Genomic DNA, 22,451 nt, shown 5'->3' with positions numbered 1-22,451 from the left:
AATGGGTCCTGCAAAGTGGAGAGTGGGCAGCGTGTAGTGGTGTGTCCAGAACAGGCCAGGACCCAGAGTAAGGATGGGTGCTGTTGAGGAGGTGCGGGTGGGGGAACTATGGGTAGCTTCTTATGGGTCTAGGTGTGCAGGTGTTGGCTGATGTGGGCTTATATGGACAGCCCTAGGGATGTAAGAGAATGTGTTCATTGGGCAGAGGCATCGCCCAAAGAGCGGCCACACCCATTACGAGTCCCACTGCAGCACAGTGTAATCTATATGGCAAGGAACAGAATAACCAGATGTAGATGTATATATATAGAGGTATGTGTGTGTATATCTACCCATAGCAACATAGAGATAAGCCTCTCCCTCTCCGTAGTACAAATGTATACACACAGAGACAGAATACAGATACATACCCACATATAAATATATACATATGCAGACACACATAGACCCATACGTTGCAAGATATATATATATATATATATATATATATATATATATATATATATATATATATATACACAGCAAAATATAAACATACATGTATGCATACATATACAGATATCTCTTTATATAGTAATGTAAATATATATATATATATATATATATATATATATATATATATATATATATATATATATATATATATATATATATATATATATATATATGAATGCAAATATACACTTGCATATAGCTAGGATATGATACAGCAGTTACGAGTAGCATATTATTAGAGGCCATGCATATGGGGGTGACGGGTCGAATAAACAAACGTGTAACATGTAGCATCAAACCCCCCCACCCCCCAGCTAGGCCGGTGAGACATACAGACACACAATAAAGGTAAACACACCACTTATTCCCAGACCACCGGCAGGATACTACCAGTGGGAGAGACCTGCCAGGTCTAATCTTGAAACATAGACATCGATGTCCCTTGTGGGACACCAAAAATTAATGATCTGAGGTAGTCCCAGTAATGACTTATCAAACCAGGCTGTAGATGTACATCGACCAGTATGTTGTGCAAGCCTGATAACCCATGGGTCGACACAACATCGGACATGTGTCCCAACACGGGGAGAGTGGGCAGAGTGTAGTGGTGTGTTTATATCCCACCTGCACCGACAGTAAGGATGAGTGCTGTAGAGGAGTGGCAGGTGGGGAACTATGGGTATGTAATTATGGACCTAGGCGTGCAGGTGTTTGCTGGTGCAGTCATATTAGGACTGCCCCGGGGATGTAAGTAATATTCTGAAGTGGGCATAGCTGACGCCCATACCTCTCAACCCCTAAGAGCACATCCACTGGACAGGACATAAACATTGGGGGAACAAATAGGGACCATACCTCTGAACTGTCTCCAATTTCCAGGGACGTCCCTGATTTCGATTCAGTTTCTAACTCTGTCCCACTTAATCCCTCCTAATACTAGTGACATTTAGAGGAAATGTGGTGAATTACACATAATGAATAATGACAACAATTAAGAGTTATAAACATCATTTACCTCAGAAAATGTGCATGAATTCATATGCTCTGAGTCTGTTAATGTGTCAGGTTAATAGCACCAATAATTTAAATGTGTCCCTGATGTTGTTATGCTGTGTCCCTGATTCAGTTTGTATTTTTCCCCAGTCGTATAAGAGGTCTGATAGGGACAGAAAGCACATATTCCACTGACAACCTTAGAAAGATGATAGAATATTAGGTATACAGTAGCATGACTCAGCTGAAGGATGTGGGTTCCAAAACCCAATTACTTGTTTGTATTGAAGAGTGTCAGTTCCCATTTATTAGCCAGGTGGGTGTAAATTGTAAGAGGAACACACCAATAATATGAATCAAACTCTGGACAGGCCGCGGATTCCGTACAGTCGAATGGAATGCTGTCACCTAATGGGCAGCCATTCCCGATACTGTAGGCATGTAATTTGATGTAATAGGCATCACAAGGTAATATCGTAGTCCTCACTCCCACCCAGGGGTGTGAGTGTCAAATACAAACACCAAATGCAGTGCATTTGCAAATGCACGAGCAAGCAGGTATAAGCCTGTTTGGCTGCCAGTATGCGAGTATTACACTGGTAAAGCAATGTAGAGGCTAACTGAGTGTAAGAAACTGTAACCAGAGGTTAGCATTGCTTAGCACCATGCAAACCCACACACACCTGCTCATAACTGCTTTAATGTGCCTTAACCACTCCGTATCCAATGGCCTTGTTCTGCCCAGCAACAAAATAAATGGCCTCTGCAAGGCTCGAAACTAGGATCCTGCACACACAGCTATTGTGATTTACCACTAAGCCATGGTAGATATACAGACATCAGACCTTATCACAAACATAGCATCCAGTGCAGTCATTCAACAGTATAGGAAATGTATTCCATCATGTAGATGTATGTGTGAGTGTTTATGTCCAGCATATAGATACATACATATATATAGATATATCAGGAACATCCCAAGTGACAACAAAGCATTACAAAGGAATGAAAAGGAAAACACCAGCAATGCCTGTATTATGTAGTGGTGTTGTCCTATGTAATATCAAGACTCCCTCAGACAGACGTGTCATTTATACATGCAAACATTTGTACATTGGCCATATACATCACTCTGTGCATGTTATTTACATTAACACAACAGTTCCTGTCCAATCAATATGTGAGAACAGTACTCTTGCAAGGTGCTGTGTGTGACATCATCATCATGATAAAGGTAAATGAGGTAACCATAGAGGGACTGTTAGTGTTGTGTGTACAATGGGGTCATCCACATCACGTGTACCTGGAACATTTTGGAGTCATGTGCATACTAGGACTGTGCGCCTGAGAGACAGGGGTGAGGACAATTGGAGTATGTTGTGATGCATATTAAAAGAGTTACATGTGTCCAGTGGACACGTATGTGAAATGGACAACTATGTATGGGGCAAATGTTGTTCTAGGAACCGATTGGCCTTTTGTTTCCGTAGAGTTCATAGGTTCATAGATTTGCCTTTTGTTTCCATAGAGTGAGAGTGGGATGTGTGGGCAGGAGAGTAGGTATGCTCGTGAAGGATAGGTAAGGCAGGATGATGACAAGACAGCATACAGGGTCGGTATATGGCACATGTGGGGGGATACTCCTCAGACGAGGAGGGGTGTTTGGCAGTCACAAGCCCATGAGCCCCCAGATGGAAACAGTGGGACGGAGGTCCCCAGCCATGGGCAGCCACCACTGCACCAAAACAGCTGCAAAGGTGGCAGTGCTGGGGGCTGCCTAGGAGGGGCAGCCTCACCTTGTAAATGTGACACTCTGCCCTTGAGCTGGTGTATCTGGCCTCAAAACCCCTTATTGAGCCCCCTACGCACCACATCCAGGACTGTATGACAGCGGACATGTTCCTGTCTGGACCTGCTCCCAGGGGGGACAAGCCCTATCCTCAGTGGCAGTACCACCAGAAGGTGGTGCAGAGCCAACAGAGGTGAAGGTCCAAGGCTGGGCCCCAGATGTGCTGGTGCTTGGTGCCATGGCCAGCTGAAGTCAGACAGGAGGTTCTGCTGGGACCTCCAAACCCATACAGCCTATGGTGTTGCAGTTTAAACACAGATATGGCTTAGTAATAGTCAACAGCATTCAGAATTACTTACAACAGCATGCGTAGATATGACCATCAACCCAACACAACAGATGGTATACATTTGCAGTGGGAGCACAACACATGCGTATATACTGCATGACATCGGTACAAAGTGTAGAAGACTTGTTACTGCAGCTATGAACAGTGGCCCATTATTGGCATGTCACTGACAGCCCCAGACAGTGGCTGTAATACCACTGTTTCATGTGATATATGTCCAGTCAGGGATGCGATGGCAGTAACTCATCACTATCACCATGTACTGGTGGCTGCAATCCTCACACTATGCTCCTGCTGTTCACAGATGTGTGTTCAGTGAGTAACACAGGAAACAAATGGTTCCACACACTGACCAGTCCACAGATGGCCCTACAGATGGGGGTCCCTCACAAGAGCACTGTCTTGTCAGTTTTAAAACATGCAGAATACCCATTACCACATGCAACTTGTTAAACAGGCTGTAGTCTCAATGAAGCATAGCTATGCTTACATGCTGTAGTCATGTCTGGCACATCACCCTCCTGTCTTTAGGCTATTTGCCACTGTGTATGTTGTTTGAGGATCATCCAGCTATCATCTGTGATGCCATTTACCAAACACCAGATCCAGGTACCACTCACAGCGACTGTCATGGGCAAACACCAACATGATGTTCCTAGATATTGTACTGTGTGTTTCATGTGAATGGCTATGGGAACATCATCACAGCTGTTCCACATGCAATCAGCTAGAGGAGGACTGCAATTGGTGCAGAGGCCATCACCTGATCATGACCATCAATTACAATACACAAGCTGCTGCTGAGCAGGTGTACACCTCCTCATCCACCAGAGAGTGTGTGGGAGGGACAGACAGAGGCAAAGTACATCAGAGAAGGGCTTGGAGACATAAACCTAAGCATTGTCTGTCACACACCTACCAGTACAGGGGTTCAAAGCCCTGACTGACTAGTCATTACTATTACAAGTGCATGCAATTACTCTATGTGCTACAAAGCTGACATGCTGGTGTGGTATAAGAACATATAAGTGTGTTGGTGAGCGACATCTGCAACAGAGTTGTAGTAGATGTACATTAGGTGTAGCACACATGGCTGTCCACATGAACGGATGCCATTGTCAACACAACCACACTCTCTAATGGACTCACATTGACACTCTTTGCCAGGCCCACAAATACACTACCAAACTACTTAGTTTTCCACACTGCAGTAATGCACAGGTACTACATGCACCACAGGGGATATCTGAAGGTTCTATGGGCTAGGGCATGTGAACATGTTTGACATCTGCAGTATGCCAATGGGAGTTATACTGGGAGTGACTGTGGTTGGGAGCATCATACCCCACACACAGACACAGGGTGCCAGTACTGACATGCATGTGTGCATTGCTTCATGGGTGTGTAGTGGTTGGCTGTGCAAGATGGCTGTACAAGGCAGAGTGAGGGGTAATCCTTGGCATCATGCCACCCAACAATGATGTGCAGTGTGGTGCAGGGGTGTAGTGTCTGCAATGTCCCACACAGATGGTTATTGTATGAACTGTCCTGACATCTTGGTTACCATTGTGTATGGCCATAGCTTTGCAATGCATGCCATGTCTGTGTTTGATAGTCCTTGAAATGGGCATTGCCTGGGATGTGCATGTCCCACAATAATGTACAGTGATATGTACAGGTGTACCTGGTTTGGCTGGCACATGTTGTGTACACAGACTGTTATCCTCCGATATGCCAAAACTGGCCTGATGAGGCAGAACCTGCTTTATAGTCAGCAGGTTGACCCTGCATTGACAGCATGATACAGGAATTCCCTGGTGTCAGTGGCATCGGTCCATACAGGACACATGTATAAGGCAATTGTATGGCCTCTGTGGATCACATTTGATGGCACCACATATGTTGCAGGCATCCAGTGGGGAACATAGTGAAGGCACATTGTCCGCAAATACGTGCCTATTGTATAGCTGTACAGGGTGTCATGCCCTCTGGAGCCCACTGCAGTCACACCATGCCTACTATCTGTCATCAATGTGCAGGGTACTAGCAACATAGCAGGATATTCTAGGCAAGTGTGTTTGTGTATGGCACATGGGTTCAGGATGTATTCTGCATAATAGTAGGGTTGCATATTTTGTTCACCAGGCCTTTTGCCAGATGTAGGGGTATGGCTTGCCAACACAGTCCCTTGGCTGACTGACATCTGTACTCCTCTTAAGGTGGACAGTGTGACATATAAGATGGACACCATATAGAAAAACTACAAAACCCACTCCCCAACATGTCCAGTGGTTAGACACTCACAGCCACATCCACACAGGCTGTGACAGTCAAACACACACACACACACACACACACACACACACACACACACACACACACACACACACACACACACACACACACACACACACACACAACACACACACCTGCCATGTCCTGGAATAGGACTCCCTACCTAGCTAGTGTATCACATTACAGCATTATGCAGTTACAGCACATGCTACAGAGAATACTGGGTTACAGCACTCCTAGAGGAGTATTCCTAGGTGGGTGACATCAGCAGGATTGTCAAAGGTGGTCATATGAATTGTAAAGAGTGTGCATACTCTAAAAAGCATTGTTCTTGTCTCAGGCAGACAGGGACACACACAGTTGGTCTCTCTTGGAATAGAACCCCTACCTAACTAGCTTATCACACTACAGCAATACGCAGTTACAGCACACACTACAGAAAATACTGGGTTACAGCAGTCCTAGAAGTGTATTCCTAGGTGGGTGACATCAGCAGGATTGCCAAAGGTGGTCATGTGAATTGTAAAGAGTGTGCATACTCTAAAAAGCATTGTTCTTGACTCAGGCAGACAGAGCCTCGCACACACAGTTGGCATCTCTTGGAATGGAATCCCTATCTAACTAGTTTATCACACTACAACAATACGCAGTTACAGTACGTGCTATGGCGAATACTGGGTTACAGCAGTCCTAGAGGTGTATGTCAGCAGGATTGCCAAAGGTAGTCATGTGGGTTGTAAAGAGTGTGCATACTCTAAAAGCATTGTTTCTTTCACAGGCAGGCAGGCAGACACACACACACACACACACACACACACACACACACACACACACACATACACACAGAGTTGACCAGTCTGGGACTAGAGCACCTACCAAACTAGTTTAACACACTACAGCTTTACCAGTTACAGCATGCATCATGGAGATTACTGGGTTACAGCAGTCCCAGAGGTATATTTGTAGGTGGGTGACATCAGCAGGATTGCCAGAGAAGGGCATTCTAAGTGTACTGCGGGTTTGTACATGTCTGTTACCTACATGTACCCACTTCTTACTGTCACAAAAGCACATTTACACCTGCTTACAACTGTCTTATGCAGTCTGAATTGACAGTATCAACAAGGCTTGCAGGTCTTGAACCCTGGACCATGCACACTGAAGTCACTGGATGCACCACTAAGCCATCTTGATTCTACACATGTTGCATGGAGTCTATAATGCACATCCTACTACAGGTATTCCACAGTACTGAAAACAAATGGGACAGTCCCTTTGTGTACATATGTACAGTACCCTTGAATGTACTGTACTCTGTGAAACAACAAAGACAAGTCTACATCTGTACAACTGTCAGAACTACATATATACATATATATATATATATATATATATATATATATAGATATATATATACACACACCTACGGGATGTGTACACACACACACACACACACACACACACATATATAAATAAATATATATATATATATATATATATATATATATATATATGTATATATATATATATATATATATATATATATATATATATATATATATATATATATATATATATATATATATATATATATATATATATATATATATACACACACACACACACACACACACACACACACACGTCTGAATGCCCTTTGTGACACAGAAGGATTCCAAAGGAACTGATGTGTACACAAAACAGAGGCATCTCTTCTGTTATAACATTTAAATCATAAGCAGTTCACCAGAGAAGGGATGGTTGTTGTGTATGTGGAGATTGGGGTGGGGAAGAATGGCTAATGTAATCTACCCCGGGGATTGTGGAGTGAGGGTGGGGGAATGATGGGTATGGACCTACACCCCAGCGACCACTTCTGTGTCACTGCTCGACAGTGGCACAGGAAAATAACATACCCAGCTGTAGTCGTGCTTGACTGTGTATTCTTTACCATTCCTAACTATGTAATACTTTGTAGACACCGGTCACCACAGATGGCTACCATTGTGTGCTAAAAGACATTACACGTGTGAATGCCTGGCTACAGGGTAGTCACACACACAAACACGCACACACTTGCCAGTATTGTGCATACACATCTTGCCTATGTAAAGGTAACTAGTACAGTGGTATGCAGTTGGGTTATGTGCCACAGAAAACATACAATTACAGTTACTGAATCCACATCTGAGTTGGGTGACATCACAGGACCGATTACTTGCAGTGGGGAGGGGGAAAGAAAGAGGTTTAGTGGATGACAAGGATAAAGGCCAGTGCAAAAGGAGGCATCTCTTTGGAATGCAGCAAAACCCACTGTCATGACAGGATGCAGACAAAAATACACACTCAGCCATTTGCTGGCACACGCACTCAGGCATTTGCTGAAACACACACACAAACACACTCAGCCATTTGCTGACACACGCACACAGCTGCCAGTGGTGGGATCAGAGCTCCTGCCTATCTAAAGATCACTGTTAGAAAAATGTGTATTTGAATATATGAGAAATGCTAGTTTAAAAGCAAAGTAGTATATAATGCATTTTATTCTATTAATCATATAGCAGAGAAGATTAATTCATGTTTAAATGTAAAGTAGTTTTGAAACAGCAGTGTGGCTTGAAGCAAGCTGACCTTTGACCCTGGCAGATGCTAGCTTAGCAGGTTTTAATGTTTATGCTTTTCACAAGTGATTATCTGCTGGGTCAGGAAATTAAATGTGTGAAATAATGAAATCTTCTGCTCTTTCCTGCTGGGATGATTTGGCCTTGTATATGTATTACTGAGATAGCATGCAGCTGGTGGGAAAGTGTAACAGAGAACAAAGATGTGTATTAAAAGACTGAATCTGCTATTGTATTCGAACTGATATGAAACCTTGAAGAAGTAACTTTACAGAAAGACATTATGTCTGACCAGGTGGATAGCAAGGCCGTATTGTTACCAGAGGGAAAACTTTTTTTAAAATATACAGCATCAGCAGTTTTTATGAATAGAGGACTGTAAGCTAAAGTGATGTAGATGCCCTGTGACATACCACGTCAGTAAGGTGGGCACAGCTTGAATGTTAAACCAATGTGTGCTTCCTGTTTCATGTTAGACAAAATTCTGTACTTGTACATTTTTTGCCTCCTGGTGTACACTAGTAACCTTTTGAATCTGAACCTCCTGTGTATTGAATTCTTAATTTTATTTAACAGTTTGGTCCTTCTTAGCCAGAATTCCCTCGGACAACTGCAGATCAGAGTCTACCGGTGGTCAAATACTGTGCAGGAGAAGTTACCGAAACGGTTCTTCATGGGTGAAAAGATCTCCGACTGAATTGTCGTTTAAAGAGGCTGGCCACTTTCTGATCTGTGGCCGAAGAGCAGATATTGGACGATTCAATACCGGAGGCTCAGGTAGGAAGAATTTACCTTTTTTCTGTTTTGGATCAGGGACTAGGTTACAGTACATTGTTGTCAAGATTTGTTTTGCAGATCAGGGACAAAAAGGAAGTACTGTATATTTGGTCATAGATCAGGACAACAGAATAAGGTAGGCAGTTATTCTAGATAAACTGTGAACAGGAACTGAGAATTTGATATCACGTGATAAAAAAAAAAAAAAAAAGGTTACGTAACATTTTCTTTGCCATGGGAAATCAGTGCACTAAAACATCACGAGATCCGCCCCTAACCGAAGACGCAAAATAGATGCAATTACAACGTTCTGATAACGTTAGGTATTATACGAAATGGGTTAACAAATATGAATTTGATGGTAAACTAGATAAAACTTCACTAGTTAAACTCCTTAAGCAGCTTAAATCTGATGCGGGAGGTCAGGTAAAAAAGCAACGCCAATTAGGCATTCCTCAGGCACACAGGTGGATTGAGGAAGCAAATCATAGAGAACAGAAGCTGAAAAATTCAAAAAAATTGTTTTTAGACAAAGAAGATAATAACTTGGTAATAGCGACAGCTCCTCCTCCTCCTCCCTTGCCCCCTCTCTTACCCTTTTTAGGATATGAAGCGAGTGGACAGGCTGGTCCACCTCTGCGTTATCCTGAAGTTTCAGCAAGACCACAACCATTTGTTAGAGATCCTATTGAAACTAGGTCCTGAACACGTAAAACACATAGGGACACAGAATCATATCAAATAGAGAGAAACCTACAGGATGAGAGTGAGGAAGAAATATGCCCACTTATAGAAGTTCCAAATCCTCAGGCAGGGCAGGAAGGGCAAAACCCAACACTCTTAGTATATAGACCATGGACACCAGAGGATATCCGGAAAGCTACTGAGGGAATCCCCCATCCGAAAGTTAATTTTACGAAATTTTTAGAAGATTTACAAGGCATGAGGTTGAGTTACCACTTGAATGGGGAAGAAGTAGAAAAAGTAGTAAGACAAATTATAGGTCCAGATTGGCACATGATTTGTGGCACCTGGAATCCTCGTAATGCAGAGCTTAAACCACTCCCACATAGTGACGCAGAGTTAGACAACAGAGTGAAAGGTCTAACAGACCGAATCTCTGAGAAATGGAAACCTAGAGCAGACTGGACTTGCATTAATCAATGTATACAACAGGAAAATGAGACAATAGATGGGTATTATGCTAGATTATTAGAATGTTTTAATAATCATAGCGGAATGTCGGTTCCTGAGAACCAAACGAATGATTCCCCGTATGAACAACAATTGAAAAATGCATTTTTGAAAGGTTGCATTGCACCTATTAGTAGCTTCATTACGAAGCATATGATAGACCATCGAACAGGGAGGCTACAAGCCTTACTTGAATACGCTAGACATGCTGAAAGAAATTTTTATAGTAAAAAGAAAAAGAAGGCACAAGTCTTCACTGCTGAAGATGGAGCTGAAGCGTTTGTGTTACAGTCAGGTAAAAAGGGCAAGAAGAATGCCCAGGGAAACAAACAGTCTGACAAACGATCAGAAGATTTTGAAGAGAGGAAAAAGAGAGGTGAATGCTTCAAGTGCAGGAAAAAGGGACATCTAGCAAGGGATTGTAAGCAAAACAAAAAGGTAATTACAGAAGATAAGGGGGATGAGGACTGACTATATGATAGTGAAGATACATCATGTGAAAGTCAGAAATCATCAGGAAAAGTTAATAAACAGAAAACAAATGTAAATGTGATAGAAGGAGTAGAGGAAGTGCAAGTAGATATGGAGGATGAAGAAAGTGAAATTTTGGACTTAGCATTATTGAGCTTAGAGCTCTACTTAGCAGATACGAAACTGGAAGTTACACTTCTGGTGGAGGGAAGGGAAGTCAAATTCCTGTGTGACTCAGGAGCATCACGGACTTTGATACACCCCTCAAAGTTACCAGAACATTCTGAATCACCTGATTATATACTAGTGAAAGCAGCAAACAGACAGCTATACAGGGAACCACTTTCCCATGATATAGCAATAACTGACCCTGTTTCAGGTATGACCCAGAGAAGTAAAATTGTTGTTTCTGCAAAGTGTCCAGTAAACCTATTGGGCAGGGACCTTATGCAGATATTTGGCATAGCAGTAGTTCCAACTGTATGAGGTATGGAGGCACAGAGACAAATGGACACCTTTGTAGTGCGATCGGAGGGTTAACTTTTTACTGGTACAGCCAGGAACTAGTCACGACTGGTCCAGGGGCAGTAACCAAGGAACTGATGAACGTAGCCATCAGTAAAGCCCCCTACCTTGACACTGATTGACAGCATCTGTCACACTGTACTCTATACTACTGTATTACACCAGGACCTGATAGAGAGTATGAGCAAGAATTGTTCAGAAATCATGCAACTAGACTAGTATTGCGTACTTTGTATTGGGATACTGAGGAGAACAGTGTAGTTAGCTGTTCATTACCTCAAGAATTCCTTGCATTATATAGATCAAATCGATTACCACATGTCAGCTTGACAAAGAACAAAAGTGTAAAATGGGCAGACTTAGGAGAAAAAGTAACAAGATGGGAAAAACAGACTGATTTAGAACTATCAGAACAAGGGATACAAAAACAAAAACTTAATTGGTTGACACAGACACATCCAGCTGTACACTTGCAATCTAGCGAGGACAGCTGATTAGCATTTTTATTAGAAGAAGAAAAAGCCTTAAGTGAAATTCCAACGACTCTTTGGTCAACAGGCAAGTCAGTTGTAGGACTTATTCGAACAGCAGGACCAGTTACAATTACCCCAAAGTCAGCATTTAGACCACAGAAAAGACAATACCCTTTGAGAAAGGATGCAGAAATAGGAATTAAACCTATAATAGCAGCATTACTCAAAGAAGGAGTACTGGTAGAATCTCCTGATTCACCATGTACTACACCCCTGTTTCCTGTTAAGAAAGCAAATGGGGAATGGCGGATGGTACAAGATTTACAAGCTGTAAATAATGCAGTAATACCTAGAGCACCTACGGTGCCAGACCCACATACTTTGTTAAATGATTTAGAACCGCAGCAGAAGTATTTCTCTGTGGTAGATATCAGTAACGCTTTCTTTTCAATACCTATACATCCTGATAGTCAATATTGGTTTGCATTTACATTTCAGGGTAAAAGGTATACCTATACTCGACTACCACAGGGATATTGTGAGAGCCCAACAATATTTGCACAAGAAATGGCTAGCAACCTGGCAGGGTTTACCCCACCAGGAGGTAGTCAAATTCTACTTTATGTAGATGACATCTTGCTAGCAGCCCCCACCCAGCAACAATGCAGGGAGGATACTGTAGCATTATTGAAATTTTTAGCAACACAAGGACACAAAGTAAACAAAAGTAAGTTACAACTTTGGAAAAAACAAGTTAGATACTTGGAATATGTAATATCCAATGAAGGTAGAATACTAGACGAGGAAAGAAAAACAGCAATTTTGCAAGCACCCAAACCAGCAACCAAGAAGGAAATGATGTCTTTCTTGGGTACAACTAATTTCTGTCAGAGCTGAATACCAAATTATGCTTTGGAATCTGCTCCACTGACTGACTTGATATATAAGACACCAATGGCAGCACAAGATATTTTACAATGGACACCTGAAGCAGAAACGGCTTTCTGCAGGTTGAAGCAGTTGATAGCTTCTTCATTAGTTTTAGGACTTCCGAATTATCACAAACGGTTCTTTCAGACCATAGATTGCAAGCAAGGATATATGACGTCAGTACTGATGCAACAACATGGGGACAAGCAATGCCCCATAGCCTATCATTCATCGTAGTTAGATCCAGTGGCGCGATCTTTGCCTCACTGTGTACAAGCAGTAGTTGCAGCTGCAATGGCAGTACAGGCTTCAGCCTCAATGGTGTTATTCCACCCTCTCACATTGAGAGTGCCTCATGCAGTTGCAATAATTTTACTGCAAGAAAAAGTGGCATACCTTTCTAAAGCTAGACATCTTTCATGTATGACTATACTGCTGAGCCAACCTCATATGACAATTGAATGATGTACGACATTAAATCCATCAACATTACTTCCAACTCCAGTGGATGGCACACCACACAGCTGCCTGCAGGAAATTGAAAAGTTAGCTTTACCTAGACAAGATCTCACAGATATGCCCTTGGATAATGCCGAGGTGACATATTACGTGGACGGCTCATGCAGAAGGGGTCCTACAGGGAAGAATCTGGTAGGGTATGCAGTAGTTACAGACACTGAACTTTTAGAAGCCCAATCCTTACCACATAACATATCTGCACAAGCAGCAGAATTGATAGCTTTGACGCGGGCATGTACTTTAGCAAAAAACAAGTGTGTAAACATATATACTGATAGTCAGTATGCTTTTTCTACAGTACATGTATTTGCGCAACAATGGAAAAATAGAGGAATGATAACATCTAGTGGAAAACCTATTAATCATGCGCAATTTATTTTGGAGTTATTAGAATCTATTCAGTTACCTACCAAAGTAGCTATTTGTAAATGTGTAGCTCATACAAAACAACAGGATAAGATTTCAAAAGGCAATGCACGATCTGATGCAGCTGCAAAGCAAGCAGCCTCAGACTCAGAAACTTTACTTTTGAATGAGGAATTACAACCCTCTGAGATTTTAGATCTAGACATGTTAAAAACAATGCAGACGCTTACTACAAAAGCAGAAAAACAAAAATGGGTAAAATGAGGTGCAATTCTTGAGAATGGACTGTACATTTCCAAAGAGAGAAAACCAATATTGCCGTCTAATTTATTTAGATATGCAGCTTTGGTGAGCCATGGGCAGTTCCATGTCTCAAAAGGGGGGATGGTACAGTTAGTAAACCGAATATTCCAAACATATGGATTCACAAATTACACACAAAAATTTTGTGCAGCCATACTTGTAACAAGCACCATGCACAAGGGGCATTTAAAACCAAGCAAGGAAGTTTTCCTATACCATCATATCCGTTCCATACTATTTGCATGGATTTCATAGAATTGAATAAGTGTGAAGGGAAGAAATACTGTTTAGTTATTGTAGACATGTTTTCCAAATGGGTAGAAGCTTTTCCAACCAAAAACCCGGATGCAGCAACAGTGGCGAAAGCCCTGATAAAAGAACTAATCCCTAGATTTGGCATTCCGGAAAGGATTTATAGTGACAATGGCACTCATTTCGTAAACCAGACAATTCAGCAACTTAGGAGATTTTTTGGTATCTCCTTAAAGAACCATTGTGCCTACCACCCACAGTCAGCAGGACTGGTGGAAAGGTACAATGGTACCCTCAAAAATAAACTTAGGAAGCTAGTTGAGGAAACCCAAAAGAAATGGATACACTGTCTGCCTTTGGCACTGCTTAGTATGAGAACGATTCCAAATGTAAAGGGTTTGACTCCCTTTGAAATGGTTTTTGGGAGAGCATATTATGTGCCTCAGTGGAAAGCTCTCATGCCTGCAGAGCAAGAGGCTGACAGTTCATTAGCTAGTTATATGAGGAAACTGTTAACAAATAAATCTGTTTTGCAGTTTAACTCTTTTTCAGATAAGGAGCAGACCAGACCGGTGGAAGCAGTCTTGGTCCCGGGGACGTTTGTGTGGCTGAAAGTGACGAAAAGGAAGAATTGGGCGAGTCCAAAGTGGGAAGGACCGTACCAGGTTCTGTTGGCAATGCCTACTGCAGTTAGAGTGGCCGAGAGGACGTCCTGGGTTCATTTGACACACTGCAAACTGGTAAAGAACTTTCAACTTGATAAAAACTTTGTGACTAATACACAACCAGACCGAGATGGCCAAAAACAAAGCGAATAGAAATTTAGATCAACCCCAGAGATGTTGCATAATCATTTTGTTGAGTATACATTTATTGACTGTAATTGTGACAATTTTCCTCTTGTTGTGGTTTATCCTACACACAACCACACAAGTGAAAGTGGGAAGGCGTGACGAAACGTCTATAGACTGGCATCCAAATTTTAACACATACCTAGCCATGAAGCGTGTATATGCAGAGACTATGAACATTTCAAATTGCTGGGTTTGTACAGCTATACCAACAGCATATGGAGGACTGATAATGTCCGCTGTCCCTTTGGGGATAAATGAGACTTGGGAGAATTTACTCTTTGATACAGGAACTGTGAGATCACAGGACAAAATAGCTTTATTTTTACCTGTCTCACAAAAAGGAATTGTATGTTTTTATAAAAATGATACTCTCCAGGTGGGCTGGAGTAATTGTAATATAATCATATCATACCGATGTTATATTAAGAATAGCAATGGCAATACTTTTTGCAATACTAATTATGACTCATATTTGAACTCATTGAAAACAACCATGAATGACATTCGCAAGAATCCTGTTTTGTTTAAACAATTGTCAGTTATAGATCAGAAAATGTTTCATGCAGGGCTAATGCGTATTAGTACTAAAGTAGAAAACTGTTATTTTATTTGTGGGAAAAAGGCATATAAATGGTTACCTGAGAATTGGTCCGGCAGTTGTTTTTTGGGTTATTTGGTTCTGGCAATAAGACATACTGCAAAATTACCTTTGGGTAAGATACGAAACATGAGAGAAGCAGCTCGAAAACCCGAAGGTCCAGTTGAAAAACCTGTGAATCCAGTTAGAAAGATCGAAGCTGGCTGGAAAGATCACAATTCCGTGAAAGACAAAAGTAAATTGACTCATATGGACTTGAGTGACAGTGTTATATCTTGGGCAGGAATATTCCCAGCCTATGGAGCAGTCAAATCGATCTGGGAGCTGACAAAGTTGTCGAAACTTCTCTAAGTAATTAGTAATGCAACTTTTTCTGCCCTAGAACTGGTGACTGATGAACTGAATGCAATGAGAACTGTTGTGCTACAAAACCGAATGGCTCTTGACTTCACCCTAGCGGCGAGAGGTGGTACGTGTGCGCTTATCAAAGAAGAATGCTGTGCGTATATACCAGATAACATACATGAAATTAATAACCACCTAGAGGTAATTCAGCAAGTATCAGCCATGACTGAACCAGGCCCAAACCCACTGATGGACTTTTTCCAGAATCTATTTGGGGGGTGGGGTTCCATCCTAATGAATATTCTGATTGCCATTTGTGTGGGTATACTCCTAATAGGAGCATGTGTTTGCTGTGTAATTCCCTGCATGAAAAGATTAATCAAAGATTTTATCGATGTATCTGTTACTGAAACTTTGTACCGAGATATTGATATTGAAAAATTGATCTCAGATTACATTTTTTCTGAAGTATGGATTGAATGACTCACCTATCTGAAAATCCTAAGTGGAAGAAGTTGGGAGATGAAATGACACTATGCATACTACAAAATAGAATAAAAAGTATTAATAGGGGGGAAAATGTTAGAAAAATGTGTATTTTAATATATGAGAAATGCTAGTTTAAAACAAAGAAGTATATAATGCATTTTATTCTATTAATAATATAGCAGAGAAGATTAATTCATGTTTAAATGTAAAGTAGTTTTGAAACTGCAGTGTGGCTTGAAGCAAGCTGACCTCCGACCCTGGCAGATGCTAGCTTAGCAAGTTTTAATGTTTATGCTTTTCACAAGTGATTATCTGCTGGGTCAGGAAATTAAATGTGTGAAATAATGAAATCTTCTGCTCTTTCCTGCTGGGATGATTTGGCCTTGTATATGTATTACTGAGATAGCATGCAGCTGGTAGGAAAGTGTAACAGAGAACAAAGATGTGTATTAAAAGACTGAATCTGCTATTGTATTCGAACTGATATGAAACCTTGAAGAAGTAACTTTACAGAAAGATATTATGTCTGACCAGGTGGATAGCAAGACCGTATTGTTACCAGAGGAAAACTTTTTTAAAATATACAGCATCAGCAGTTTTTATGAATAGAGGACTGTAAGCTAAAGTGATGTAGATGCCCTGTGACATACCACGTCAGTAAGGTGGGCACAGCTTGAATGTTAAACCTATATAAAATTGTGTGCTTCCTGTTTCATGTTAGACAAAATTCTGTACTTGTACGTTTTTTGCCTCCTGGTGTACACTAGTAAACTTTTGAATCTGAACCTTCTGTGTATTGAATTCTTAATTTTATTTAACAATCACTATTACAGTACTACACATTTACAAGATGCACCACAGAAATTACACATTCCAAGGCAGTCACACCACCCTCCTACAATTGAGGACAACAACAGGGAGACTGGTAGTCATGAAGTACATAGCTGCAGACCTGTGTGTTTAAAATAGGTGTCCATTACAACCTGTATGCACAAACATGACGCATAGGTTCATAGGTTCATATGTTCATAGGTTCATACTTGGCTATCTGCCCTAGGGCATTTATAAACCTAGCCAGAGTATGTTTGACTTTCGCCACCCATTTTAAATTAATTTTGCTATGCCCTTTTTTGAGGTTAGTATACTGTGCCTCTGTCTAACAGTGACACAGAAGTGATACCCAGGGTAAACCTACAATCTCCCATCCACTCATCAAGATTCCTCTTGAAGAGAGTCAATGAGGGACTCTGCCTAACCTGGACTGGGATTTTATTCCAGAGTGAAGGGAGCCTCTGGGTTATGAATCTGTCCCTCCAGCATGTCCTATTTATTTCAGTGCTGAGGTTCAAGTCTCTCGAGTGCATAGCTCAATGGGATTTGGATTTTTTGAGGTGCAGCATGTCCCTTAATTCCGGGTTGGACATGGCTTTATACGTCAGGCACAGATTGCCTCTAAGCAGGCGGTATGCCACTGAGTAGAGCTGGAGTTTCTTTAACCGGGCAGCATATGGCCTCTGTTTGAGCCCTTTGATCCTCTTGGTGAGGTACTTTTGGGGTCTTTCCAGTTGCTGCAGGTGTTTTGTAAGGTACATCCCAAAAGGGGCATTGTACTCGATTATGGGCCTGATGAGGGATGAGTAAAGAGGCACGATGACCTCCCCTGATCTAGATGTGAATCCCTTCATGATTAGGTGGGCTATATAAAATGTTTTTCTAACCACTTTGGCCACATGGTTGTCAAATGAGAGATTGCTATCAACTTGGGTCCCCAGGTCCCTAATTACTTCTTCTGTACTTAATGGATTACCACCTATGTGTTAATTTGTGGGCACTTTGTTTTTGCCAAAGGGGATGACTATACACTTTTTGGCGTTTAGCTTGAGGCCATGGCTCTGGCACCAGTTGTCTGTTTCTATGAGGCCCTTTTGGAGGACGCTTGTGTCGGCTGGAGAGTTGATTATGGCGCCCAGTTTGCAGTCATCTGCGAACTTGGCCAGCCACAGTCCTTCCATGTTGGGCTGTACCTCCGAGAAATATATACCAAACAAGAGAGGTCCCAGGACTGAGCCTTGTGGGACGCCACTTGTAACTGGTTTGGAGTCTGACATGGCTCCAGCAATTCTAACCATGTGGGTTCTGTCCTTGAGCCAGTTTGCAACCCATTTAGTGACATAGGGGTTTATATTTAAGCTGGTGAGCTTATCTATAATGACCGAGTGGGGTATTGTATCAAAGGTCATCAATGGCCTTGGTGATGGTTTCAAAGAAGTCAACCAGGTTTAAGAGGCAGGACCTGCCCTTAACAAAGCCAAACTGGGTAGGATCCAGTGTCTGTAGGTCCCCACTATCTTTATTTATGAGGTCCATGATGATCCTTTCCATAGCTTTGCAGAGCAAGCTAGCCAGGCTTATGGGGCGGTAGTTTCCAGGGTCCGTTGAGGCACCACCTTTGTGGAGAGGGACCACTGTTGCTGTACGCCACTCTTTGGGTACATATCCTGTAGTAAGGCTGAGATTGAACAGTAGTTTTATGTTTGGGTTTAGCTCTTCTTGGAGTTCATGTAGGACGAAGCCCAGGACACCGTCTGGTCCCATTGATGCTGTGTTTTTTGCTTTGGAGAGGGCGGCTCTTACCTGAGCATCTGAGATGTCAGGGGGGGCAGTACTCTGCTGGGATAGATATTTGCCCTTTTGGTGGGGAGAAGTTTCCGCTGAACCTGTCAGCTAGGATGTTGGCAATGTATGTGGGTTCGGTGTATCATCCGCAGGTAGGCCTGAGAGGTATAGTTGTAGCGCAACAGGAACCTGAACTAGAGTATGGCCATCTGCGGAATGGACATCTACTATCACTATACAGGGTTACAGTGGGCATGCTCATACACTTAGTAGCACAGGGCCAGTTGGGATGCACTATGACTATGACATCATCCGCAGATAGGCCTGAGAGGTATAGTTGTAGCACAACAGGAACTTGAACTAGAGTATGGCCATCTGTGGAATGGACATCTACTATCACTATACAGGGTTACAGTGGGCATGCTCATACACTTAGTAGCACAGGGCCGTTTGGGATGCACTATGACTACAACTACACAAGGTTATACTGGGCATGCTCATACACTTAGTAACAAAGGGCTTGTTGGATGCACTGACTCAAATTACACAAGGGGGCAGTGGGTACACTCATACACTTAGTAGCACAGGGCTATTTGGGATGCACTCCGATTCTAACCACTAAAGGCCACAGTGTGCATGCTCAAACACTTACATGCACAGAACATGTTGTAATGGTCTCCTATTGTAAACACACAGTTTCACAGCTAGGTAAATCTTACCTGTCAGTATATTAGCACATCATACTGGTTTACTACCTGATACCTGTATGTGGCCTGTAAATGATATATCTGTGTCTGTGCTGTGTGATACACATGCATACATGTACATGACGTACTGACATATATATGTTATGTATGCACATTCATGCATGTGTGGACGTGACAGACAATAGGTTACCTGGGTCACACAGGTGGATGCTACCTACAGCATATGTCACACACCTTGCTGCCCTGAAAGGCATATATTGATAACAGGTTGTGGACAGCGGCATTATACGTGAAACAGTGGCATGTGCAAGCATAATGTGTGAGCCACCTTGTGTAATGGTACTGAGGTGCAGGTGTCAAGATGACCTCTCCTGGCTGTGTTAGTAGTTGTCATTATTAGCAGGACGTCTACCCTAAGTATATCTCACATTGGTCATATACACAAGTTTTGCCACTGTCCGTTACCTTACATGGGGCATTTGCTACCAAGCACATTAATGCCATGCACAGTGATGTCATGGTATGGGTGGCAACTGCTAGACCAAAACAATGAGCCAATGTCCTGCTGTTATTATGAGGTTGTCCAGTGTCTGTCATTCCGGACTGTCATGACTAAATGATGAGCCTTCAACACAGAGCACATGCATCCATGTTACACGTGTGTGTGTGAATAATACCTAGGTCACATTTACCAATATAGCCGCATTCCAAGGTAAATGTCCTACACACATAAGTAACACCCTGACACCTACATGACAATTGCATTGGATGCTTATATTAACTCATGCTAGATGTGTGGTTTTAGTAATCCATTTTCTCAGTGTAGAACCTACAATGGGGAATACCGACATCTGTGCAGTGAGGAACACCTGGCTGAAGGCTCTGTAATGCACAATTGCACTACCACCATATAACTCAGACCCAGACATGTGGGCCATAACAGTGGTATGGATCATTCCAGGTGGTGGTGTACACATATTCATAAAGGCTACTCACATGTAAAGACTACTACTCTGACCTAACGCATCACAGATGAGTCAGATACAGGTGACAGTGGCAAATGCTGCATTCTAGGTTATATCCTCATATACATCCACCACCTTGTTCCAGACTACCAACACACATCCATATGTGCTATGATATAGTATGGTAGACCACTAGATAACCCTCGATTGGTGGACTGTACCTAGGCCTACATCAACTGTGCAAAGTACCCATGTACAGACACAGCTGCATAATGTGTTATGCAATGCAATAATACCACTGTTTGTAACCAGCTCAGTTGTAGACATACCATGGTCCCTCGGATGTTATCAATATTAACACGGTCGACTTTTGCTGCACACCAGTAAATAACATCCTCATGGATGGATATGACCTAACAGTACCTGCCCTGGATATGTACATCCCACACTCATACAACATAAATTACATTACCATAGCTTTCATTTATCTTTCTACATACAGGTGGCTACAGTCATTACACACATGCAAATGGCAGATAACAAGCTAACAGTACATAAGGTTCGATATCTATGTTGACAGAGGTAATATCCCCTCTCTACTAGTCACCCATACCACCTATCATATCATACAACATCCCATGTGACATGTATGTCTTTAGACATGTCCACCTAATGCAATGCCTACAAACATACCCAAATAATAGGACCATAGGACCTACACAAGGCCTGTATTGACAGACACAGGGAAATCCAGCTCTGCTCTGTATGTTCCTGAGTAGTCACAGGTGATATGTTCATGACATGTACAGCCAAATGTGGCCACAGCTCCTACATATACCCCATGTCAACAATTGCAAGCTGTGCATGCTGTGTGCTGTCTGGACATTAGCCTTAGTACTACAATAGCCAGTACATGCTGGGGTGAGATGTATACAAGCCACAGACCTTGCACATGCTTGATTGAGTGTACTACCTAGCTCTAACAGTGTGTGTGTGTGTGTATGTGTGTGTGTGTGTGTGTGTGTGTGTGTGTGTGTGTGTGTGTGTGTGTGTGTGTGTGTGTATGGCTGTCAGTATGCATGGCTGTCCGGTTCCTGGAGTGAGGCTGTATTTTACCATAGTGAAATGTTAATGCCCCCTCCCCCCATCCACTCAAAGCAATCTAGCATCCCTGTTGATATCATCAATCGTAGATGGGCATACTAACCGCCTGTTAACATGTACACCCTGGGGTGTGACCTGTTGTTACATAGCCTACTGATGGACCCCCTTCCCCACATACACTCACTGCACTTTAGTATCCCTGTTGATGTCCTCTATCTTAGGCCATTCCAACTACCTGTACATGTGTAATCTCTGTGGCATGTCTTGTAATTGTGTAGTACTATAATGATGATATGCACATAGGCAGGGGTTCTCATCTGAACACTGGCAACTGTGTGTGTGTCTCGTAGTGTGTGTTACTGTGTCTGTGAGTCCCTGAGTGTGTGGATGTGTCTGTGTTTGCATGCTGTCATGGCAG

The sequence above is a fragment of the Protopterus annectens genome, chromosome 2.part1 (assembly GCF_019279795.1).
Source record: "Protopterus annectens isolate FY-2018-M chromosome 2.part1, PAN1.0, whole genome shotgun sequence".
Lineage (NCBI taxonomy): Eukaryota > Metazoa > Chordata > Ceratodontiformes > Protopteridae > Protopterus > Protopterus annectens.
Note: the sequence above shows the minus strand (reverse complement) of the source record.